General features: G+C 37.7%; 1 protein-coding gene across 3 annotated transcripts in view; it reads right to left on the minus strand.

Annotated features, from left to right (window-relative positions):
* Window positions 1-27,099, minus strand: part of JPH1 (junctophilin 1) — an 83,288-nt gene that overhangs the window by 40,919 nt on the left and 15,270 nt on the right. The window lies entirely within an intron of this gene.

Genomic DNA, 27,099 nt, shown 5'->3' on the forward strand with positions numbered 1-27,099 from the left:
GAGTCTCTTGAATCCTATTAAATAAATAACATTTTCACTCTCTGTGAGACAGATGCGCAGTGAAACGTCTGCTGAGATTAAGGAAATCTTTGCTATGAAGCACAGCACTGAAAAGACTGCTAATGTACCGCAACACATTAGTTTTTGAATTCTATGGACCTCCTTCAACATAACTTGAAATGTGCTTGTGCTTCGGGCAGTTTCTTGTTCTTACACTTGAGCATGCAAATTCAGCTATACAGTACTGCAACTTCTGCTTTTTCTTCACAGACCAGCAAGTTTGATAGTGAAATACTGTTTCAGGTATTCAAATTGTTGCTGAAAATACAAGATACAAAATAACCTCAGTTGAAGGGGCAGCATGGAAACTAAATTTCTTTAAGGCAATCAACGTGGAATTCCACAGAAGAGGCACAAATATATATATATATATATATAAGTTTAAAGTTCTTCGGTCTAGCATTTTCATGTACTGCATGTTCACTGCAATTCATATATGCAGAAATGCAACCTTTCTGGTAGTTTGTTAGAAGAATGATATACTTTTTCTCCTGTTTTCTGGGTCTGAACAAGAATTGAAACTGCAAGGCTGTTCAGTTCCACGTTATTTCAATGGAAATCATACAGCTCAAAACATTCTCTCTCATCACCAAGCTATCTGGACGGAGTTTATAACTTAAACATACCATATATTTAATAAACAGTGACAGCATCGTGGAGAATTTTGAGATACAACAACCTTTACTGGTAATTCCAGGTATACCATACATTATCTTCCTAAACCTGCAGACTATGAATCAGTCTTATAATTTAAACACGAAATAATAAAGTATTACCAGACTGGAAGAGAGAAAATTTACAGACAACTGTGAATCGCTTTAGGACAGGAAAGAAATGGTCTTTCTTATCTACCTTGAGAAAATGCACGGCATTTACAGTGCCAAGAAAGCAGAAGCTGCATCTACAGCTCTTATAAGAAGTGAGGTCAAGCAAAAGCTCTACAGAGTAATCACTGCAGAAGTAAAGGAAATAAGAGCTGTCTCTAACAAAGAAGATTGAAACTGAATTTACTAGACAAGACAAATGGTTTTTACAGAAAGATGGCTTAGCTCCTAAACAATTAAAGTTAAGGGAACAGGAAAAGATAAGAGTCTGAAAGGTTGTATTTTCTAGAGCAGGTTTAATGAGGATCTCTGCGTTCTTGTTAAATCTATGAGATTGTCTCAAAAGTAAGAATATTGACCAAGAAAAAAAAAAAGAGAGAGACTCCAAAAGTAGTACTTAGAAGCATCTGGCTTCTAAGAGAAGACTGTGGCTGGGATACTGGGACATTATGCTCTTTTGGCAGTTGAACAGTCTGTGTTCAAGAGCAGATGTGCCCATCTCCCATTGCTCAAGGTCAGAAGTCCCAGCTCTTTTGGTGAATATACAGTGCTGTTATCTACATGTTGAAGAACCACAGGCTCTAAAATGCTTCCACTTCCACCAGAACCTGATGCCTACCTACAGCTATATACTTCAGGCAATTGCTGGTCAGGATACCCAGTGTTCCAGTACTTCTTGTGAAGTTACTTGCCTAACAGTGAATCCTTTTATTTCATTAAAATTAAGCTCTTCTGTGTTATCCTAAGAGTGAGGTATCACTCTGCCCTAAATGAAAAGATTTTTCTTGGCTATCAAAACCAGTTAGCCAAACAACTGCCACAAAGCTGAGGTGTACAGTTTCCCCCCAAAAAAGTCAAGTCACTTGTGGCCTCTGATCCTAGGTGTGCTTTAGCATAACAGAATTGCTCTGTATAATTAATACAACTTAGGTGGCTAGATCGGAGTCCTTGTAAAAATATTCAAGCTTTTTTTCTTGCCTATTTCTAAATTAGTCACGTCTTACTTTAGCTGGTATCCACCACAGTTTTTTTACAGAATTTAGCAGTCACTCATTAATGTGGATAATCCTGCCTGAATCAGAAACTGAAATAACATGACCTCCCAGATGTGATCCATTCCCATGTGCCTGTCTTTTGAGTTTTCAGACACATTAATGATGTTCCACAGGCCCCAGCTCTTCCACATACTCATGCCTCACTGGCAAAGCAACAAGAAGATTCTCATCTCTCACTGGTGCAGATCACCAATGAGTTTCAAAAAGTACCTGAAAAAAAAAATGGGGTAGTACTTCATATGAAGACAAGTGGCCTGTCAGTTGTCACTCAGTTCAAAGTATCACCCACAAGATACTCCCTTAAGATGCCAATCGGGCTGGTGCGGGGCAAACTACAAAACACAGAAGGAATGCCCCCCCTATTCTATCACTGTCAGAAGATTCTGGTCAATGGATCTATGTTCAGCTGGTCACAAGTGGCGTCTGTGTCCCCGAGGGGTCTCTCTTGGGATCAGTGCTCTTTAATATCTGTTACCCAGATGGTGTGATCAAGTGCATCTTCAGAAAGTTTGTACACAACACTAAGCTGAGCAGTGCCGTTGATACAACAGAAGGAAGGGACCTGGACAAGCTTGAAAAGTGGGCCCACATGAACCTGATGAGGTTCAACGAGTCCACGTGAAGGTGTTGCACTTGGGCAACAGAGTGTACAGACTGGGAAAAGAACTTAGAGTTGGAGGACTTGGGGGGTGGTAATGGATGAAAAGCTTGATGTTAGTCAGCAATATGTGCTTGCAGTTCAGTAGGCTAACTGAATCCCAGGCTCCATCAAAAGAGGGGTGGCCAGCAGGGAGAGGGAGGTGATTGTCCTGTGCTGTGCCCTTACGAGAACCCACTTGTAGTAGCACATCCAGGTTTAGGGCCCCCAGTACAAAAAAGATGTGGAGCTTTTGGACTGGGAGGGTCACAATGATCAGAGGGCTGGAGCTCTTCTTTTATGAAGAAAGGCTGAGGCAGCTGGGCTTATTCAGCCTGGCAAAGAGGAGGCTCTGGAAAGATTTCATTACAGCCTCCTAGTTCTTAAACAGAGTTCATAATCAGGAGGGAGACTGACTTTTTACATGGGCAGATAGTAACAGGACAAGGATGAACGGTTTTAAACTAAAAGAGGAAATTTAGATTAGATTTTAGTAGGACATTTTCAACTCAGAGGGTAGTGAGACATTGGAATAGGTTTCCAAGTGTATGGGAACTGCTGAGTCACGGCCTGAACCTCTGATTAATCACCTGAGGTGAGCAATGAGTCAGCCCTGGGAGCACAGGTGAAAGCAATTCACCTGTGCTGCAGGAAGGGGTGGAGCCTGGCTCCACCTCTCCTACACCCATTTAAGAGCTGACTACCAGTAGGGAAGGTTCTTTCTCTTTGGAAGATTGACTCCACTGGAGTTTCCTGAGCAAGCCCACAACACGGGTAAGCATCCTATTTATTCTCTTTGTCTTGCTGTGCCTAACTCTCTTGCTTATTTCATTATTGTTATATCTTAATATTATTTGATTATGTAATATGCCTTTATATAATTTTCATTGATTATACACCAAGCAAAGCTGTGGAAGTCCCATCCCGGCAGGTATTTAAGGCCAGCTTGAATGGGGCTTTGGGCAACCAGATCTAAAGAGCGGCAACCCCATCCATAGCAATGGGATTGAAGCTAGATAATCTTTATGATCTTTTCCAACCTAAAGCCTGTATGATGCCTTGAGTTCATACAAATGAAGAGAGCAGAGATCAGAGAAACCAGACCTCCTCAGTAATGTTGTGAAAGTATAAGGTGCACTTGGTTTGACAGTTTTGAATCTGGTATAAATAGTACCTCCAAACCATTGAGGGATGAGTTTAAGTGGCTCTATCTCATCATTTATAAACAAGATCAGTATTGAGATCAATACTGGAGTAACTATGGCTAATGGTGTCCATGTTGGGAGCATAAATGGTGCTATCACCTCTTGAATTTAGACCTCGGTAGGCTGCAAGGGTATCAGTACATTGGTAGTTCTTGTGACAGCTTGCCATGACATTTGAGCTGCTTCAGAAGATTAGAGTTTTGGTTATGAACCTCCCAACTTGTGCATTCCAGCAGATAAGAGAAGGCATATGAATAGCTGAACACTCTTCTTTTTTTTTTCCACAAAAAGAATATTTGTCTTTCTTATTCTTCCTGTGCAGGGATGATTATGTTGCTTACGAGATGAATTAAATTTGAAGTATTCAGATTTTTATCTGTAGTTTAAAAATCTCTGTGCAAGGGCATCTGAATCAGAGAACATGAGATCGTGACAGACACATATGTTTTGATATGCTGGAAGAATTTTTAAATGTTCATGCCAAGAGTAAGTATTTTTAATACTTACCTAATATTCTCTCTTACCATAAGAGGATAATGAAGAACTATATTTGCTATCTTTTATGACACTATGCACAAGTGTGATAAGGCTAAGGTAGGTATAGGTCCATGAAGGATGCTGTTATTAAAATCAAACAAAGCAACTATGTTGCAATATAACTTGCCAGAAGCATACACAATACCCAGAGTGATATACCTGAAGAAGAAATGTCATCTGGTGGGGCTGGAGCATGATCTACTGCAGAGCTTCAGCTGAATGTTGCTTGTGTGTGAATGAGATTTTTGCCAGCACATGTCAAGAGCTGAATTTAGCTCTGTTGGAGATGAGATAATTAAGCAAAGAAGAGTCCACCTCCAGCTAATTACTTTTCCTCCTGCAGCAGCTCTGCATTAAAACCTATGAACTACACCTAACACAAGTTTTTAAAACTTGAAGAATGTGAAATAAGGAATTCAGAAACTTTATCTTTGGTTTTTCTTTAATTTTTAAGAGATATTTGGTATCCATCCTTAAAGTAAACTAAAGAGAGAAAAAGATCTATTATTTGGGTTAACTAATAGAGCCTAATGTCAAAGAACCAAAGAAAGCTTCACAACTTTTTTTCTGTTAGTACTGGTAATGTCACAAGTAAAATTACTCAGTGGATTCTTGGCAGGTTATGCCTATTGCTAATGTCCTTTTGAGTAAGTCTACACATTATCTCTAAACTTTTCTACAGTTCTTTGTGGTAATGCATCTCTTCAGCTGTATTTTTATTTTCTCTATGAATGAAAATGACTGCAGAATTAGATTTGTTTTACATGTAAAATATATCTGTGAGTAAATCCATGAATCCTACTTCCTTCTGCACTGAGTACCTTTCCCAACTTTAGCAAAATCCAATCCACTTTCAAATCATATTAGGAAAAGGCACCATAATCCTGAAACTACAAAAGAGAATTTAGAGTAGTTAATCCAAAACATTGTACGTATAGAAAATCCTAGCTAAAATGTAATTTACCTAAGAAAAACAATCTCTACATCACTGTCTGTTCATTTACTTACTACAAATCAGGCATTTTTAAACTTAAGAAACCTTATTTTTATCTCCATTTTTACAATGATTTTTAGATGGAACAAATTTTCTCTCATAAATTGGTTTCTGTATTTTCTGGGCTGAAAGGCTATAGGACAGCAAGCTGATCTCAGATGACAATATTTATGAAAGGTCTGACAGTCTTTTTCTCCATTACCCTTCAGATGACATTTCTTTAGAGTGCTTAAGAGGAACAAAGCATATGTTGTTTAAGCAAGTGCCCTGAACAATGGTAATGCTTCTTAACAGTGGCAGGCTTATGTCAGAAAACAGAAACATTAGAAGGCAAGAAGCCAAGCACCTTAGTAAGGTAATAAAATATGCTCAGCAGCAATTAAGCTGTGAAAGGGTCTAGCTACACACAGGAAAGAGAACTGAAAGTATCTGACAGTATCCTTAGCGAAACTAAATCTTCAGATGAATTTTACCAGTAAATCTAAATGTAAATGATACAGCTTAGAAAATTCCCTACAGCCCACTGGATCTTTGACCTGGACCATTTTTGTCTTTCCCTCTGTGAATTATGAAGACAAAAAAAATAATCAGTGAGGATAGTCTCTGAATTCAGGGGCAGCACTACATTCACTCAGACAAAATAGTGCATCCTTGACACTTAGGGTAGAAGCCAGAACCACAGTTTTTCACTGTGTCCAGAGGAATCCTGAGGAAATAGGATTTTGTTTTCAAAGCATTATTTCTAGCTTAAACTATTTTGATGCTCTATGTTTCAATCTACAGAAACATCCATTCTTTGGCAGGCACAGCTTTCCGTGTCTGTCTTTCCCTATTTGAGGGACAATGAGAGAACACCAAGTTTCCTAGCCAGTACATTCATACTCAAAATGTTTAGAACTAAATCTTTTTAAAATTTGAATGTTTTTTTGCCCAAATAACCTCAAATTTTGAACTTATTTGTTGTTGTAGCTGTGTTTTCTGATCTGTTTCAGTATCAGTATAAAATTAAATTTATTATTTATTTTGCAGCCACCAAAAGTGTACTTACTTTGACAAGCAGGAGAGCTTAGAAATAGCTATTGGAATTGATGAATGACAAAATAAATTGGCTACAGGAAACAAGTAAAGTTTGGCAATATTAAACAGACATACGTGTGCATGCTTTTGGATATTCAAGTGAAAAGAGGAACAGTTACCCTATGCATTTTTACATGGCAAATGTGGTTTTGCTTTGCTTTGTTTGGCTCTCATTGAAACATTTTTGCACCAAATAAATGTGCCTGTAAGTACCGAGAACCACAATGTGGCTCTGGGAACTGGTAACAGAAGCCTGCATGGCTACATCTCTATTGTTCACAATCCAGCTATAGCTGCTGCCCTCAACTCACTTCTGCAAGATGGGGCTGACCACCACCTCCTCCTGGGCCCTCTATACTGAGCTAATGCTTGGGTGCTGCAAGGTGATACACCATCCTGAGCTTCAAGTAGGCAGAGGCTGTTGATAACAGCAGTACAAGCTGGCTGCAGACATGTGCTGCAGCAGAGTCACACCTCTTCAGGACATGGTCACAAAGCTTCAACCTCAAAAGTCAAGAGCTCCACATCTATATCCTGGTCAGTATCCTCTTTGCCACCCTTGCTTTGAAGACTGGTCATGCACCTCCTGGGCAAGCTGGAACAGGACAGATCTCCAGCCCTGCAGATGATGAGACAGACTGTGCTGATCACCCTGGACATGGAGAAGACACTGCTCAGTAGGCAGCTGGAATCGCTCCTGCAAATTTTCTCCACAGGAAAATCACACCTGGGGGAGCTGTGCCTCATATAGATGAAAGGGCTGCTGCATAGATGCTTGAAACAGACATTCCTGTGACAACCTGGGCAGTGACCACCTGGCCTCTCTGACATGGCCCATTTGCTCTAGGAGCTTTGGCCTCTACAAAAAAAATGCAATAAATAGCTTGCATGAAGAAATGCTGATGGTGAATGTCCTTCTCAAGGCTCCCCCTAGTTTCCTGAGTCAGCTGCCCAGTACCACAGTGAGATGGCGTTACAATACTGCCAAGATGCCACAGTCTCTCTGGGCTGTCCCTTCCTAGCACAGCTGAAAGAAACTACCTTCTTCCACTCTCAGCCACTTGCTTTTCCACTCAGATCAGTTTTTGCCTCATGTTTCCAGCTGATCCCTGGTACTCAGGCTTAAAACACGCTTTAAACTCTATTATGTTGCCCAGTATGTACCTCCCTGAAGGAAGCAAGGCATCGACAAGGCTGAGCAGGAGAGTAAAGAGCTAGTTGTAAAGACTACTCAACCATCTTTCTTACAACTGAGGGCAACAGAGCCTTGGGTCACCCTCTGCTCAGTTCTGTGAGGAATCGTTTCTGGCTTTGTAGGGAATGTTGGAATCTGGAAAATGTGACAACAAAACATACAACAGCTGCTCCTCTTTCGTAAACAGATTTGCTCTCAATGCTGGAATTGTTTGTATATTTCCCACAACAAAAAATGACCAGTCCATAAAACAACAAGGTCTTTCTATGACTTATTCACACGATTGCAAAATGCAAGCAAGGATTTCATACCTTAGACAGCTTGAGATATTTCTTCACTAGGGCTCAGCTTGCACTACCATGCAGATTTCATGATACGAAATTAAGAATTAGCTCAGATTCAGAAACTGAAAAACCACACCTGACAGAGTTAGGTAAAATAAGCAAGATACCATGAGAACACTGTAAGGGCTGTTTTGACTTGGGCAACTTTATAGTGTGCTTTTGCAATCACTGCTCATCCTCTACAGCTGGAGGGAAACATGGCATCCTTCATTTTCATGGATTATTCTTTGTCAGGCTATTTAATGAGCTTTGTATTGGTCAAAAGGATTAATCTTTTGGTAGTTGCGCAAGTAGTTTCAAAAGATGTAAGCAATTTGTTAATTCAATATATCTTATTCTAGTCTTAAATCGTGCTTCTTATTTGAAATATCAGTCCAATTTCTAGCTTGCTAACATGCTTATGTTTGTACAACTCTCTCAGTAGAGAGAGACTTCTCTACAGAGAGATGATCTTTGACACTATTCAGAAAAACATCCATCCTTGCAAATGAAGGTCAGGAACATCTAATGAGAAGTAAGCTTATGGCAGCACAGTATTTTGAGACAAGAAAGAAGTGTTCCACATACAGAACCCAAAAGACTAACACAGAAAACAAGATTCTCGTTTTCATACATGATAAATAGGATGTTTTCACACAAAATAATATACAGGAGTACAATTGTTGAGAACATATATTTTCCCTTTTTCAGGTCCTCTTCTGGACCATAAAACAGACAATAAATTGAAAACAGTTAATTTGAGGCAGATATGCTCTTGCTCCTTTATTGATCATGACACACAATTTAAAACAGGCACACGTAAAGCAGACGAAATTTAGGGGAAAAAATCCTTAAAAAAAAAAAAGTATTGGAATATGAGTAAAATCAGAAGAGTTGCACATATGCTACCCAGCAGTACAGTAAGGTCGCACTTGGAAATAATTGAAATCTTATGTGAAAAGAAAAGAGACTGAATGTAATGAACACTACCAGAAATGACTACAAATACTGTCTTATAAAACCATCAATTTATGTTCAAACAAATTATTTACAATATCATAAAAAGATCATAAAGAAAAAAGCTCCAAGGCTTGCCACAACATCTGGCCCATTTCCTGAAAATCATTGTAGTGGGGCTGAGAGAGTCTCTGGAATTATTTTGATGGCCCACATGCTCATTCTGCCTTTGAGTTTCCTGAAGCAAATCTCTTGCCTATATGTATAGGATCATGTATTCATATGTTTTGCCCTTTGGTGATGCCACGACAGCTCACCTGGCTTACTCTCACCATAGCTCAGGCATCTCTCTGCATTCTCAATATTCACACAGACTGACACTACAAGAAAAGAAGCTGTTCCGTGAATTTTTACTACAGCTATCCTGTTTTCATAACCTTAGCTAACAAACAACAAATCAACACAGATCTTGTGTGAGAGGCTCACCAAGTTTTCTACATTTTTACTCTGTGCTTAGTCTTTCAAAAAACGAGAAAAAAAGATCAATCGTACACATGAAAAATAAGCTTGCTTTTTTAAAAAAAACCACACATTTAAAGTTCTTGGCAGTTACATTATTTTAATGAGTGCACAGATTTATGTACTACAAAATTAGCTATCTCTCGCTTTACATTCACTGCATCACGATGTTTACAGTATGTCCCAAGACAATAGCTATGTTGCAAAACAATATTAAGTGATATAATAAAAAAATTAATAAAGATCATGCTTTGCTTGCAGCTATTCAGTTGATGTGGAAAACCAGGTTATAGCTGATGAGATGGAAAGAGCGATCACCATAGCAACAATTTACCACTTAACAATGAAGGGGGAAGGGTGCATCCTCTTTGGCTACTTGCACATGTAAACAGCATTAGTTCAAAATTCTCAAGTTCAGCTATGTTTTTTGTTCTTTCAGTAAGATATGCAGTAAAAAATTGTGCTAATTAGTACTACTGCATTACATACAGAATCATATGTTACTCCTATTAGGAACGATAAGAAATTCGGTAACAGAATAAGACTATGATGATGATTTTAATTAAAAATCCTCCTTCATAGCTGTCAAAGAAAAGTATGTGTTGCTGAAGAATAACATATCCTAATGAAGTGGTGATACGTCAAAAGCATAAACTCCTTACTTTCAGCCACCTAAATAACGTATTAAAGAAAACTGATATATTATCAACTTATTTTAAAATGAATGTTTTCGTTAAAATAATTGATACTGCATACATATCACCAAAACAATAATATGTTTTGGCTAATTTAAAAATATCATCTTAGTTCACTTTTTTTTTTTTCTTTTGGAATTATCTGTCTCCTGTCAGTGAAAGAGTGTGTAAATTAAAATTCATTTTCACTGTTTTTTCCTGAGTCTGCTCCTACCCTCACACACAAAAACACTTCAACATCTTTAACTTGCGTCACCCTGAAGTTTACTTAATCATCTTCAATTCTGTCCATGCTGTTTAGATACACTCCAATTAAAAAACAACAACAGAGATGAACTGTTAGCTACCACTGAAGCAAACGGAATGACACAGGAGCCTTCATAGCTGTGTACAGCCTTTGAGGCAGGCACTAAGCTCAACCACTCATTATTTTACTGGGTATTTCTCTTGCATTCCTGCAGCATGCACACTTTGTCCTCAAAGCACCTTGGTAAAATTCATTCTGAGAGGTTCAAATTGCTGCCATTTTATACAGAACAGGGATTGAGGGGAAGGCATTACGAAGCCCAGCAGTGCTGCATTTAGATGGGAAGTAAAGAATTCCTGATGCTTAGAACCTCTCATAGTGAATGGGAGCATACCTGATGCATAGATTAGGTGCTGAACAGTGCATTAGGACAAGAGGAATCTTAAATTTACTGCAGGAAATGCTAGGAGACATATTCAGTTTGCCTTCTATCATGTGGACTTATATGAGTCTGTGATAATGAGTTTCAAGACCCACATTTTTTTTCTGAATTTAAGCTTTTCATCTAGTGCATACGTATTTTAATATGGGTCAGTATTCAGAAAACATTTCCAAAGGCAAAATCTGCAACGCTGTGCATCTTTTGTGTTTCTGTTGTGATTAGGACACTGAAGTATGAAACCTGAGGTGTGGGTGCCTGCTCTCAGACTGATCCTGAGCTACATGCATAGCAGCAGCATGACATGGTGCCAAGCTGAAGGGGTCTTTTGTGAAAAACAGTTCCCACTTTTCTGGTTGAATCCTAGGCACTCTGCTGCCAGGATTACAAAACTAGTGAGTTCCAAAATAGGAGGAAATAGAAGAATGTGACTTAAAACAAACAAAAGAAAACCAACAAAAAAAGTGCCCCAATCCTGCAAAAGAAATATTCAGCACTGCAGAGGCACCTCTAACTATATAAGGTTGCTTGACCTTTAGTCAGCAAACATATGCTGCATTGCATATTTCAATGAAGACGTGGCTAAACTAAAAGTGAAAGAAATATTCTCAATACAATGCTCAAAATGGCGATGTAACAGAACGAATGCCTTTAAATAAACTGCCCAGCATAAGAGAGATTTCAGAGGAAGTTTGTTGAATGTGAAAGCTTGACTGAGAGTAAATTATACCCCAAAATGGTCATTTTTAGGTATCAAAACAAAAAAAAAGTCTTAACATTACCTATGATATACAAGTAGTACAACTCAAAATCCAGTTACAAGAGAAGGCAAATCTGTGCAGAGCTGATTAATTATCTTGCAAACAGCTCAGAAAAGTCAGGAATGATGCATTCAAGTATTTATTGCAAAAAGAGTTCTTGATGAAATCTCCCTGTAAGAAGGAGGTGTCAGACTAGTCTCTGTGATCAAAGTACCTTAAGAAGGAGGGGGAAAAAAAAAGATAGCTAGCAGTATTATTACAGAAACATAAAGAGGATTTTCATATACAAACTGCGTAATCACCTTCAAATGCTAAGCAAAATACTAAAAAACCTTGCAAAACAAACAAAAAAATACACTACAAAAGAGAGACAAGATAAAGCACTTAGAGGTGTCAGTAGAATGGCTGCATGAAAGCACCCCAGGGATAAAGGGATCAACCCTGCTCCTGCTGTCACATGAAAACTGTATGCAAATAAGTAATTCCCTGACACAGGGCTTAGATATCCAGAACACTACAGATGTAGATATGGCTGCAGTATAACAGTTGAGACCTAGAATAAACACAGCCACATCTGTTTTGCTTGAAGCCTGCTTTTTTTTCAGTGCAATCAGCCACGCAAGAGGCATTGCACCTGACTGAAGAAACACTGCTGGGCCTCATCTAAATATGCAGACATGGTTCTTTCCTGTATGGCAACAAGATGCTGCTGATGCTCAATGCTCAGGAAGATGGAAAGGCAGGAATCCTGCTCTCCTATTGCTGCTAACTTTCTTCTCCATAGCGTGGACAAACTGGTGTGGTAATGCAGGGAACTGACTACAAAGAGCTTGAATGGTGGCTCCTGACTCCCCCACTTCACTAGATACACAGCGTGGACTGTGAGCAATGCCAATGCCCAGTCAGTCTGATGTTTCCCCTTCTATGTTATTTCCATCCAGTAAATCCCTACCCACTCTCAGCTGTGTTCGAGAACCCTTCGGAGTCGAGTGGGCTGCTGTCACTAAGACAATTCATCCAGCCTGTTCCCAAGCTCTCTTGTTCAAGGACACTTGGGAACCAGCTGCAGACAGGCCGAATTGTCACCCCCACTCTGGAGTATATTCTTAACATCTTCTAGCTTTTGCATCGCCAAGACTTTGGCACATGATCTTACAGCGACAAAGGTAAAACTCGAAAGTGAAATACAACCCCGAAAGAGAAATTCCTGTAAGAGATCTTCTTTCCCTCACCCCCTCTCACCCTGCGTTTTCAAGACAGGACAAGATGGAAAAGAGGAGAAAGATTTAGAGGAACAGGTGCACAGCACAGTACAAACCTCACCATGGTCTATAAACAAGCTAAAGGAAATAGTGGTAGAAATGTGGAATGACAATGCAGCTAATCTCTCAATCTGAGCAAATTTAGGACAGTATGAGCAAGCATCTCCCCCGTTCCATCGACTGTTCCAAATCCATACAACTGAAAGAATGTTCAAAGGAGCCAACCAGCACCCAGGAAGGCTAGGATGAACTATGACAAGTGGGAAAATACAATTTCATAAAAGAAACATGCACCTCAGAAACACTCCTTTATAGAAAAGTGGTGTATGACATATAGAGAAGAAAAGATCAGAAATGGTTGGACTTTGGTGAAATGCCAGGACAGAACAAGAAAAGAAACTTACAGCAATTTGTTGAACACTTAGCAAAGCCTAGCAGTCATAAGCATAATTACTAGACAGTGCTGCAGCTGTTCGTTTAACTGCTAGAAGAAAAATTGCTCAAAGACACGGGGAGAATCAAAGCAGAGGCATATATTGTGATTCTAACACTCTGATTCAGCAGAAACATTCCTATCTTTAATTTGGCTTATTTGCTTATAACAGAAGTAAGGAGGAAACGCGTTGTGTTTGTATACTAAAGTGCTTTCTGCAAGAGGGAGAAGAACCCTCATACCCAGTCTGTGCACAGTGTGGCTGCTGGCACTGCACTGCGTCTGAAAGGTCTGTTAATAAATATTTGCTTAGTATATCGTAACTTGAGTATAGGAAAGAAAAATTATCCCCCGTATTAGTGCACTATAGATGACCTCTACAAACCTCACATACTTTTCCCAGCAAAGCAGAGAAGACTACAGCTCCCTTTCTCAGGATGAACAGGTTCCTCATGCTGCTTCCAGATCCATTTAAAAGGACAACTCAAGTTTCTGATCAGTCTCCCCTCACAGCCCACAAAGAAAACACCAAGATGTTCACCCCAACAGAAACTACTGCAAAGAGGCCAACTATTTGTACAACTTTTTGGTTTTTAATGACAAAAGCAACTGAATTGCTTCTAGTACGTTGAGAGTTACTAGAACAAAGAAATATTTTAAAGTACAGTGGTTTAGTACAAGGACAGGTCACAACAGATGTGGAATAATTTCAAATCTGTAGAGATTTACACAGAGAAAACAGACCTTGGCCTCTTTATCACAGAGCCTACGCATATATTTTTTTTAATCCTGAGTGTAAAATCTCAGGACCTGTCCTTCTCATTTACTACAAGACAGAGTTTGCAATATTTGCAATGAGATATTCCACTTAGAAGTTTCAGGTGTGTTTACATGAAGTAGCATTTCAGTGCTCAAAAGCAGAATGTATGTTTACAATGTGAAAAATGTATCTGCCAAAAGCTTAGAAATTTGAAATTGTGTTTCTGTACTGTATGACAAAGGCTCCTGTTCCATAAGAGACAATAATGTATTCCAGCAGGTGGAATTGAAGGAGATTTTTTTTTCCTGTCAAGTTTATTTCATTTGTTCTCTGCAAAAAGCTAAAGAATGTGAATTACAGTTTTGGAAATTATATATATATATTTTAATAGGTTTCAGTATGAAAGCTTTCAAATTGGCTTATTTTAAGAAAATGAAATCCCATCTGCACATTACAGACACTCTGCTTCTGGATTTGCAGGATTAACAGTACAGTCCATTACCAGTGGACATAGATGAAGAAAATTTTGAAGAGATGAACTATCAGACACATGAGACTTCATCAGCATTGGATACAAAAGAAAGCTCACACTCAGTGAACAGTCACATAAAATCATCTCAGAAAGTTTTGAATTTTGAAGTAATTGGGAGCATTGGCTGCACAAAGGTACAGAAAAACAATAAGACTCTGAAAATACAGCCTAATCATAGCAAAGCTCCTAGCTGATGAGCTGGAGGTTGTGGGTCTTTTTCTTAAATATTAAATCATTCTTAGATATTTTCACATAAATTTGTATTTTTAGTCAAAACATTTGTATTTAATGTAAATGAGAAAATCTGAGAGTCTGGGTGGGGCAGGGAGTAAGTCAGGGTGATCATCTCAGATGACAAAATGTTGTCCATAGAAGTATTTATTTTTTAGCTCCTGTTCAGTACAAAACTAGAGTGACTGCACGTCTCTAACACACTAGTGTGTGATGTTAAGCTCTTCCTCTGTCTGTCTCTATGTGTGCCTAAGACACCTGCCACAAAACGCACTGGAAGCCAACACAGCAAACAAGGTTCTAAGCACAGCCCCCAAGCTTGATTCTACTTCTTTTAAAGTTCAGCCAAGTAAACTTATACAAAAGTGTATCATGTCTCATTCAGCAATTAAAAAGACAGTAACTGAACAGATTCTGCTTTAAAGTTCAAGGACAATTGAATAAGTTTTGATTTCCATGATACTATAAAGCTTTGCAAATTATTTCCCCTACATATGAGGAGATATTTAGGCGCTACAAGGCATGTTTTGCAGAATGCTGAGCTGCATTAACTAGCTTCATAAGAAAGCCAGATATTTCACACAGTGTAAAAGCAACATAATAAAATATTGATAAAGGCAACAGTAGAAATAGATCTGAAATAACATGAAAATACAAACTTGTAACTCTGTATAATTAATGATTGAAGTACCCAAAATATTTGCAAAATACATTTTTAGAAATTAAAACAGATAAAGTTCATTAATAATATTCCTGGAAATAAAAGCATCTAAGTTATTAAAGAATTTTAAGGGCTTTACTATGTTTTCACACATAGTCACCAAGGCCATCCAGGTTCTGCACCTCCATGGACACACCGTGTATCTCTGCATGCAGAACAGACAGGTGTATGGTACTGCATCCAGCTCAGTACTTGGGGTGTTGCTGACATTATAACAAAAAGACAAAATACTTTGAGCACAGTAGAGAAATGGCAGCCTGAAAGTGACGTCATTTGCTGTGTGGAGGAGCTTTTATTTTGAAGGAGAGCTACACATAAAAAACAGTACAGGAGCCTTCAAACACATGGCAAACAGTCCATTACACTGCACATCTGCTGTCAACCTTTCACGAGTGCTCTGTTGGCAAGCACCCCAATCAACTGCTTATTCATCTGGTACCATTACCATAGATGTCTCCAGAGGACAGAATGACATTCTCAAGTATATTGCCTACAACGATGCTACTGAATTATGACTTCACATCAGGGCAATCAAACCTGGCTACAGAATGGATTTCAGCTAAAACTGCAGGTTTTTTTTTTGTTTTGTTTTGTTTTTAACACTACACTTGGTTTTAAAAAACAAAACAAAACAAAAAAAACAAAACAAGAGAACAATCAACTTTGGAAAAAGCAAATAACACATGCTGGGTAAACAGGATTATATGCATCACTCCTGATCAGGCATTGGTCTATTTTATTCTTTTGCAATCCTCCATGGCACATAAGAAATTACCACCTTTAGCAAACAGCCAGCTGGAATGTAATGCAGGTAAGCATTCTTAGCACAATACACATTATAGTCTTCTCTTTGTCCAAACAGTCGAGAAAGACATTTCTGAAGAAAGGAAGCCTAAGTTCTCCTTCCAAGTGTAGAGAAGAAATAACAAAAAAGGGAAAAAAAATAATCACAAAAAGTTTTTTCTTTTTCCCTTGCAATTATCATTTTAGAGGCATCTGTCTCTAAAAAGCCTCTTTCTCAGGGCTATGAGTGACACAAAGTTATCAGAGTATTCTTCCCTAAACTGACTTCTGAGTTTTAGTCTTCATTCTATGTCATCCTGCATATAGTAAAATGAGTAACTTCTACAAAATGTAGGGTTTCCATACAACAGTCTTTGAGCATTCTGAATGTTCTCAGAAGGATTCTGAGCACTCCCCATTCCTCATGTGGCTTCCTATATGAATGGGAAACAAGGAGGGGGTGAACAGTCATGTTGGAAGAACAGGAAGATGCTAATGACGAGATATAGAAGAATAAATAAGCAAGATACTGACTTGACAAAATAGGCAGCAGAAAACATGCACAGTGTGCAGCAAAAAGCCATAAGTGCACTGGATCTGATTTTATCTGAGAAATTTATAATGTCTGCTTCACATTTACAGTAATATCACAATAATTCATAATCAAGACTACTTTTTTCAGTATAAAAACTGCTGTGAGTAAAACATCTGAGGTCAAGAAAGACGAAGAAGGTTTAATATGAAAAGATAAATTCAGTGCAATTAATTTTAAAAAAGGGTACATTGTCATTCCATCCATCTGTCCCTTCTTCCCTTCTTGACTCGAGAAGATGGTAGCAAAAGATGGTCAGGAGCAACAAGACATCAACAGCATGCTGTGGAGAACAGAAAGGCACTCCTTTGCTATTCTTGAAACACCCACTCAGTGTAAAATGCATTTATTACTTTGGATAACAGAAACTTCTGTCAATAATTCATTTGAATAAGGAAGGATAAGAATTTAGCATTTGATATCCCTAAAAATGAAAGGCTACACATGCCCACACATATCTGCATAAATGAATATAAGTTCATTTCTTCCATCAAAATATGTCTGCAGGTTCCAAGTTTGCCTCCTTTGATAGTTTATATAGCTGATCAGCTACTATCAGATATTAAAGATCATTTATTGTCCTAATGCCTTTATTTCTGAAGTCCTCAAATCCCCAAGCCCTTGCACAATATGGGTAAAAAAATAATCTGACAATCACACTACATATAATAGAAAAACTGATACTGAAACAATGCTGATGCTGGTATTTTATTATGGAAAGAAAAAAGCTCCCTGCAAATACACAAAGTGCAACACCATTCTCAGAAAGGTCACTGGGAACTTGGTCACTCATTCGAGTTCTGTCAGTCCCTCACAGCAAGGAAGGCATAATCAGCCAGGACCTGCTTCTGTAATGTTATAGATATTTTTTTAAACATTTCTTAGTGCACAGCAGTAGTATAAAGGCATCCCCACATGCATGAAGTTTCACATTTTTCATTTGTATTACCAAACAACATTGACCCACTCCAGTGTATTTGGTAGGAGAAAAAACAGTAGGGACAGTATATCTCTTCACTACACACTGAAAGCTGAGTACATCACATATAATACACGTATGTATAGAAATGCAAATACAAATGTAAATAAATTTGGTTTTATAAGGGTTTCTGCTCACTAGCATGAGTTCTCAGATAAAATAACAACAAAAAGAAAAGGTAGAGGACTAAGTTTTGAGCAGAATCAGTAGATGATAAACATACATCTGTGCGCAGTATAGAGAGCCAATGATAGCACAGAAAAGATGGGCTTCTGTATCAGCTGTTAGTGGACTATATTCCTGTCAAACACTGATAAGCTCCACTCATGCGCTGCCTTATTTAGTCAGACTTCTCTGCTGACACACCAGTGCACAGTAACAAGTGTGCATGATCTTTCCAGCCCAGAGAGGCTTCAGCTCCTCATTTCACTAAGATCATAAAGAATATTATATTGCTCAGTGCCATTTCCTAAGGTGTTATGAAAAGGTTTTATCTGGTCACTTAAGAATATGCTACCAGTAGTACAACTGTACTTTCAATAGTACTTAATATGAGAACACAACTCAGAAAAATCTGAAAACCTGATCATAAAAAAAAAAAAAATGCAGACACTTTAAGAATGGAGATATTTATTCTGTCCTAATCCCAAGATATTTACTTTACTATTCCACTCTTTGGAATGCTAAGAAACATACTGCATACTGGAAGGCATGAGAAGGTGTTTAAATAAGCCTGTAGCTTGGGAATACTATTTTAAGATTGAGTGTAAGTTGGCAGTTTAGCTCTGTAAAAGTAATTCAGTCAGAAGATTAAACTTCACATGCTTTTTACCTTATGCACCTAGATACTACTCCTGTAAACTATTTTCCTCAAGTACTTTTAGTTAGACTTACTCTATGGTACATCACATATGTAAAGAGAACATTTTTAGTAATGCTAAAACCCAGTATCTATTACCTTTACAACTAATTCACTGTTGCCACACACTAATAACTAAAAGATTTCTCATTTTGTTGAATATATTTAAAAACAATCTGCATTTCATGACATCACTTTGCTTTTATTAATGATATCACTATCCAGTAGCTTGTATATTGTGAATATACTCACAACTAAACTGCTACCAGCAAGATAAATTAGCAGAGAACATACCGTGAAAGCGTGCATCTCTTCCGTTTTGTCATCATGTTTCACTTACTTGCTAACTTGTAAAATGAAGTAATCCATGATGAATCTTTTAAGTCCTTAGCATGAATTAGCAAGATTCTGCTGTCTATTATCTCACAGTTACTGTCAAAAGGTCAGCTCCTGAATACAGAGTATACACTAAATTCTACATATTTAGCTTCCTTTGGAACTATGGCAATATATTCTATTAAAACTCACTCTACTGCACAATGCTATTAATCATGGTAGTTTAAGCACTCAGTCCCTAGCCTATCTTTTTAACAGAGCCTAAATGGCATTCACCAATGTAGAAGTACACCAGTATTCATCAGATACTATTCTGAAAGTAGGTCAGATTATGCAATCTTTCCCTTTGCACATGTTGAGAGTACATATGCAAACTTGACTAAAGAATATGCACAACACAGTGAAATACTGAGCAAGTGTGCTCTACAACTGGAAGCTGGGCAGTTGTACAAGAGCAGTCCTGACTGTGAGCTGGTTGCCTCAGCTGGTAGGAGCCTCCAGAAACAAGGATGGTTTTCCACATTACCACAAAAATACAACAGATCCACTGCCTCAGAGAGAACCAAGCTTGTTGGCTCACTTTGTGCACTGCTCTGCAATGCAGTCCTTGTAGCCTGGCCACATATTTCTAACCCTGTTCCTCACCATAACCGATTTGCTGAAAGATCACATTGAAGTTTCTGGCATGCTTGGAGAGAAAACTCATGTAACTAAGATCAGCTGTGCACCTGATGTCCAGCCTGTGGCCTGAGGGCACACACAATGTGTGGCTCACAAGGCCAACTTACCTAACCCACAGGCAGCTCCGGGCTGAATGAATACTTGGGGGAAGAGCAGCATGTGAGTAGGCTGCTGACTGAGTTATCAGGAAGTAACAGCAACCCACTCTCGATCAAGATCCTTCCCATTGCTCCTCTTTCACACAGCTGTCTGATTGTCGCTACCAGGATTTCACAGCACATTCCATACCCACCACTGAAGACCCTTTGGGACACAAGCACAGCTGGGAGCCAGCTGGCTGAGCTGTTCTAGCACCCTCCTTTTTCTCAGGAGCTTCTGTCCCACCACACGTGCGAAGAGTCACCCAGCGTGCGCTGCCACTAGCAAAGTGATAAGCACCATAAATAGGGAAATTTGGCACCATAGTTTTGATGGCCTTCCAGAAACATCTGCTGGACAAGCAAAGCTGAGGCAAACAAACCATGCTGAATGCTTTTTATTTTCCTTAATCAGCTAGTAGGCTGAGGATCTTTGCAACAGAAAAACAAATTCATTCCAGAAAGAAGTAACAGCAACCTTTATAATCAGCTATTTCCAATGTAAACTATGTAATCTATAAATGATTTTTCTCACAAAGATGCAAAACCAGAAACGAGATCTTATAGTAGAGTAATAAAAACTAAACTGTATCCTCAGTTAAGCTTTTCAAAGCAAAGTCTCCCTAATTTCCAGAAATATGGATATCCTTAGTAACTGAGCTGGCTTATCTTTCTAGAATAAATTCTGTCACTCCCACTTGTACTAAGCTGCATCATACTGAAATCTCAGGATTTTTTGGAACAGTGTGCAGAATGGCACGACATTCAGCAGGAGTAACAGAAGACAGAATGTGACACACTGACTATTACAGAAGCTTTAGTGTTTGGAAAGAGAAGTGACTAGATCTCAGGAAGTTCTCTGCAATTCATAAAATAAGCCCAGAATTTTAGTCTTCCTGGGAATTAGGAAAAGCAGACACCTAGGACTGCACACTTAAAACTTGAAGGTTTTTGCATGGTTAACTGGGCTACCTTTGTACATTTAACTCACCATCTCCCAAAGTACTCAACTCATAAAGAACACTGTTCCATCAGTAATGTCCTGGTATTACTGCGATCGGTGGGAGTTTTCCTGTTAATGTCAGCAGAGCCAATGTTTGGTATTTTCAGAATGGATTACATGAAGAATAATTTAAAAATCTGACAGATTCCACTCATTCTTTTATTTTCTAAAGCTACAGTTTAAATGGGTGATAAGCCATTGAAGTGCTCTTTGATTAGAACTTTAGAAAGTCATGTTTTGTCTTCTCCTAAAAAGAGTAACATCACATGCATCATTTTAAAATTAAGTGGTATTTTTATAACCTCTTGGCAAACCTTTCCCCCTACACCTGCAGGTTCCTCTCCTCAGAAACAGCTGAGTAACAACAGTGATGAGTTGCTGATCATTGTATGCAAGATGACAAGTTGACTAGGTTTGATCATTTCAGTCATTTTATGTGTGTATAGTGGACAAGCTCCAGAGACTTACAACCAAAGATAGATGAGTTTTTTGCACTGTAGGCATTGATTCTGATCAACCCTGAGCAAATTAATATATTGGATGTATTGGAGTATTTCAACAAATGATGCCCAGTTATCTTTCAGGATGTTCTCATGCCCTCTAGCCAGCTGGCTGTATGTAGCTTTTTCCCTTAAATGCTAACTGATTGCTCTGATGATATCATTTCCTTTCTTCACGCATTTGTTTTTTTCCTTTTTCATTATAGCTACACAATAGAAAAACAAACAGTGGAACGGATGTAGCTTCAGACTAAGGTGATGCTTTGTTGACCTTAGGATAGGAGCTAACTTGTCTCATCACATTCGCAAAGAACAAGCTCTTGCAGCCCAACCATAGGCAATGTGATTATAGGCAGCAGTTCCACCCCAATACAACACCAGTCTCTTGCAGCAAAGAAAAAAAGCCAGCAATCTATAAATTTATCTCATCACACACTTTTGATCAGTTAATTATCTGCCCTCTTTAAACTGAGCCCCTTTTTCCCTTATTCACCAATGCACATAAAATTCTTTGAATTATACCATCTACTTTTACCAGTACTACTTATGCACTCAAGTAGTGAAATGAACTACTTAGAGATAAATAACTGCATATCTATCAGGGAAATTTAGAGGATAATCTTGAAGTGAAAAAGATTTAATTAATCTTACGGAAGATGAATGATTTTCTTCATATTCTCTCCCTACAGAGACCTCTAGAACTGATTAACTCCTTCAAATTATTTCACTTGTATGACTTATAAGCATAGAAGGAAGAAGACACCCAGCTTTACAGCTGGTCACGTTGACCCGATCTTCTCTTGTATTTGCAATCTTTCTAGAAAGTGACTCGTCTTATTTCGGACTTCCACAGCCTTCAGCAGAGATCTAATTTATTGTTCATTAAAAAATATCCCCCAGACAAAACAAACCATAAATCTAAAGAAAGTAACAGGCATACCAAACCAGAGTGGCCAAAAAAGAAATAACACAGCATATGAAAGAAGCAGCACTTTCAGATTTTGAAATGTTATCAGTTATCAGAAGCCTTCGGTATATTTTACTTTTAACATTTTGGACTAAAAATGAATACTTAATATTAAAAAAAAAAAAAAAAAAAAAAAGAGGAATAAAAAACATACTTGCATCTCTGAAAGAAGATCTGATATAAAAAAGATTTTTTTTTTTTCTGCTGGATGTAATGTAAAGTACAGATTTCTAAAATGCACCACAGCATGAGAGCAGCAGCCAACAGAAATCGGATGGTTATATAATTTGGTGGTTAAGCAAAGATATTTTTAGTACTTTGCTAATCCATCTAATGCATTTCTTTCCAAGAGAAGAAAATGCATTATACTGATAGCAATAGCAGGGTCAAAATACAGGGATATAAGCAAGGAATTTACTTTTTCTAGAAAAATGAAAAAAGTATAAAATTCCCATTAAGAGCATTCATTCCTAAGTAAGGCTGCTTAGTGGTTGGAAAGTATAACAATTATACAAAAATAATTGATCAGAGAAGCTAAAGCATTTATGAAAGCTTTCAATATTTATTTCTCCTAAAAGCAATCCCACAACACAAACTGAGACAGTGACACCTCAAGCTAAGGAATCAAATAGGAAATTAACTGTATAGACAATTTCAGTGCAGCATCTGGCAAAGCACACCAAAACTACTCTTCTGAACAGAATATATTCTTGAAAATACTGACCTGAGTTAACACACTCCCTACCTGTTGTCGGAAACAAAAGTGGACTTAGCTGCTAGAAGTTGTATTTAATCTATTCCCAAGTTTCATTTATTAATAGATAGGAACATCAAAGTTACCTAGAAATGACAGCTGTTTCCTCAGCTGACTTGCACCTAAATAAATTCAATTTCTGTCTCCCTTGAAACTTCCACTTGCAAAATGAGACAATTTATTGCCAAAATACAAAGGTAAGAAGATTGGAACATGCAAGGTAGTTATATTGTGGAAGAGACAATTAATCATCTCAGTTTTAAATAGATTGTATCAACTGGCTTAATGTTTAACAGTGAGTAATTAGAAACAAATAACCCAGAGAAAACTGTCACCTTATTTCTGGGCAAGTGAATTTCTGTGCAAAACCAAAATTATTTCCTAAAATAAGCACTATGAAGTCACACACTGACTTGAATATGCAATTTCACGTATCAGGATAAATATTTTCAAGACCAATTCATTCTGTTTTTCAGAGAAAGTTATCTTTTCCATGCTCAGATATACTGAAAGAGAACAGAATTCCTTGAGTAATGAGGGGCCTTGAAGAAGCAAATGAGGCTCCCCAGAACAGCTGAAGCTGGCTTTTCTCAGATTGGCCTTTCAGAACATCAGTAAGGATGTTCTTTGAACAACTGACCAAAAACACCTGCACTATTACAAACAGTTGGATTAAATCTATTGTGAAGCATCAAATAAACATAAGAATGGGTTCCACAAGGAAGCCAGCTCAAGTTTTGCCAGACCAGTATTTGTACAATCCTTTCCCAAACTCCAAAGCATAGTTTGTTTATTTTTTTGGTCCAAGATGTAATACTTCTCTTTTCTGAAAGGATTCCAGTCTATCTTACCTCTGCTGGAAAGAGAGAAAATCCAGGTGTCGAAGGAGTGTTAGAGATTTTTGAAGGCTTACCTATCTATGCATTCTGAGCTTCCTGAAAGAGACATCAACTCCTTCGTACCGTTTGCTCACTGCAGACTCTTTGCAAAAGTTCATCTTGTTATGCAGGCACTGTACCTCTGACAACTTTGTTAACAGACCTCAAGACCACTTTAACAGTATTTCAATCATCACGGATGCAAATAGCAGACAAACAGACGGTGAATTATATCTCAAAGCTGAACCTTAAGAGTTAACTGTTGAAAGCCACTTAGAACATATTCTGATAAATTAAAATTTAAAGAAAATATGTCAAATTTAGGACAAACACCTTCACGACCATTAGAATTGCCATTTTTTCTAATCACTCTCTGCAATCACTGCCCAGAGCCACAGCAGAGCTAAAAGCTAAATGCTTATCTGCTTCTCTAAACTTCCTGCTAACAAAGGCTAACAGAAGCTCCACTAAGCAGTCCATCATAAACTTATACATTTATAGATTAAACATTTATAGATAAAGACTGCAATAAGAAAATCTTCAGTACTTTTTCTTTATAACAATAAATATAGAAAATTATGTTTTTAGAGATTTTAACCAATAGCAGGAGGAGAGCATTCTTTGCAGTAGTACGCTCAGAATTCAGATAATGTATGCACTAATTTTTGTTTCTTCCATTTCAGTCTTTAAACTGAAAAAGGTTTAAACTCTGCATCAGGAAAAAAAACAACCAAACAACAAAAGAGAACACTTCACTGATCTGGCACCCTTTAGTGGTGCTCTTTAGCCACCAAAGGAAGAAAGGGAAGGACTTTTCAACAGAAGCTATCAACAATTGCTTCAACTCATCTATATAAATCAAACAGTTGGAATATCAGAACAGCTCACCAGCTTATCTGCTCTGTTGATAACTGTAGAATTGACAAATGCTATTCCCACCTTCTTTGTAATTCACAATTTCCAAAACCATGCTGGTTTCTGAATCAGAAAACAATGCTAATGTCTGACAATCTGTGTGTGTGCATATACACACACAAAAACAGAATGAGTGCAATTATTGGATTTTTAGTAGAAGTAAAATTAAAATCTTGGTCAAGCTATATTAAGGTAACGGCAGAACTCCAGACAGTAGACATAAGAAAAAGACATCCTAATGTTTCAAGTTCCACTCCATCTTCACAAAGCGTTCTGACAGCTGGCATCTCGTTACCACACTATTAAATTCTGGCTTCTTTAGTATGCCTGAAATACATTTTTTATCTTATTGCTAGGCAGTACGTACTTTGTCTTCTTCAAGATATTCCTAAGACGCTTATATAATTGATATCATAAATTCCAGTAAGGGAGTTTAAAAAGTGAGCTCGTGTTGAATTTACAAACAGAACCAGTTCCTATGAAGTTATTGCACCTTTTGTCATAACTAAGATTTATTACTTTTACTTCTCCAGCAAAGCTTCTAATAGTGAGAACCATAAAACCTAAGCTCAAAATAAGCAGCTATGAAGTGTCCACATCAGCCAAAAGAGTGCTTTATCAGAGGACATCTTTGAATCTTGTCTCTTTCCACATTTGCATTTTAAGTCTAGCATAGCTTTAAGACTGACATAATCCAATACTTCTTTCTTCTGAAACGGCTTAAAAATTCAGAGAAAGAGAAGATGTTTGTAATGAATCACTCCAAAATCTGAAAGTGATGTTAAACCAGCAGCAAAAAACATTCTCTCCTTCATCTTACACATGTCAGCAAACTGATAGGAGTTTAAAGTGGAGGTGCTACATTGTAGTAGTATGAGAAGTAAATAAGCCTAAATGTCAGTCCACCAGACTCAGGGGAATAAAAGAGAAATATATGCCTTTCTTTTTAAACTCCTAGAAAACAAGACTGAGAACTCCTATTTAATTGGTTTTGTATTAGCAACATAAGAAAATTCCTAATGTAGTAATACCATCACTTTCAATCAATCTTTGTTTTTAAGGTACCAGGACCAAAATATAGCAATTTCCTTATCAGAAGCTGTCTATAGCCTACATGGAGGAACGCAGGAAAAAATAAAAGAATAGTTAAAAAACAGAATATAATACATAAAAGCTTAAATCACTGTTTTAAGCAATGGGAAAGCTGGCCACTGGATATGCACAGGTCCTTAAGCTGAGAACCCCTTACATACATAAAACATCCAGGAAAAATATGTCAGCAAAACAACAGAATCTGTGAATGGCAACATTATACAACAGAAAACTCTTAAAAGACAAATTAAGTTCAATTTAATTGTAAGAGTGAAGTGTGAGGCAAAACAATATCCCCTCATACATAAAATGACAGGATTTGTGGTGAGCTCAGGAATGATGTAGTCTTGGGATGCTTCATCTATACAGAACTGGGGAAGCAACAAAGGGAAATGACAAGAATAGTCAGTTGTTTGTTGGAGATGATATAAATTTAAATGGTTTTGAGGGAATACAAGCTCATACAGGAGAAATCTACTTCTGAATACTAGTTGCTAGGGATCAACTCTGCCACACTGGACTTGAAAGCAGAGAACCACATAATAATGAAGAAGCAGAAAACATAACAGTATCAGCAAATTGTAATAAAAGAGGAGAATAATAATGAAGTAGTCAAAAGAAGGTAAATCACCATATGGAAGCATATACCAATGTTTGTTACATGCATTAGTATAGTGTTAATTGCTAGAAAAAATGAACGGAAGTTATATGTATCAACGATAAATCAGTATTCAAGAAAACAGCATCACTCAATGAACGACGCCAGTTTTCATGAAATTAATCAGTTATTATTTGGAAGATATTCTATGAGATCAATACAAGGGGCACACAAACTACATCATTTAAATGACTTTCGTTGTTGTTAACTGAAAAACATTCTACCATACAGAATGTTAAGCCAAAAAAACTGCATTTTTCCTTATTTCTTTGAAGAGAGAAGCTGAAAAACATCTGTATTAATTAGTTTAGTCTGAACAAAACATCAAGTAAATTTCTGAAGCTTCCACTAGCGCTACCCTAGCCTTACGCATATAGCTAGACTAGCTAAGATATAAAATACCTTTGTTTCTGAGTATGTTTTTATAGCACACAATGAGTTTTGTGGCTTTACACTGTGGTTCACATGTGACTGACCACTACAAACCATACAGATTTTATA

Source organism: Phasianus colchicus, chromosome 3, assembly GCF_987193195.1.
Source record: "Phasianus colchicus chromosome 3, bPhaCol1.hap1.1, whole genome shotgun sequence".
NCBI lineage: Eukaryota > Metazoa > Chordata > Aves > Galliformes > Phasianidae > Phasianus > Phasianus colchicus.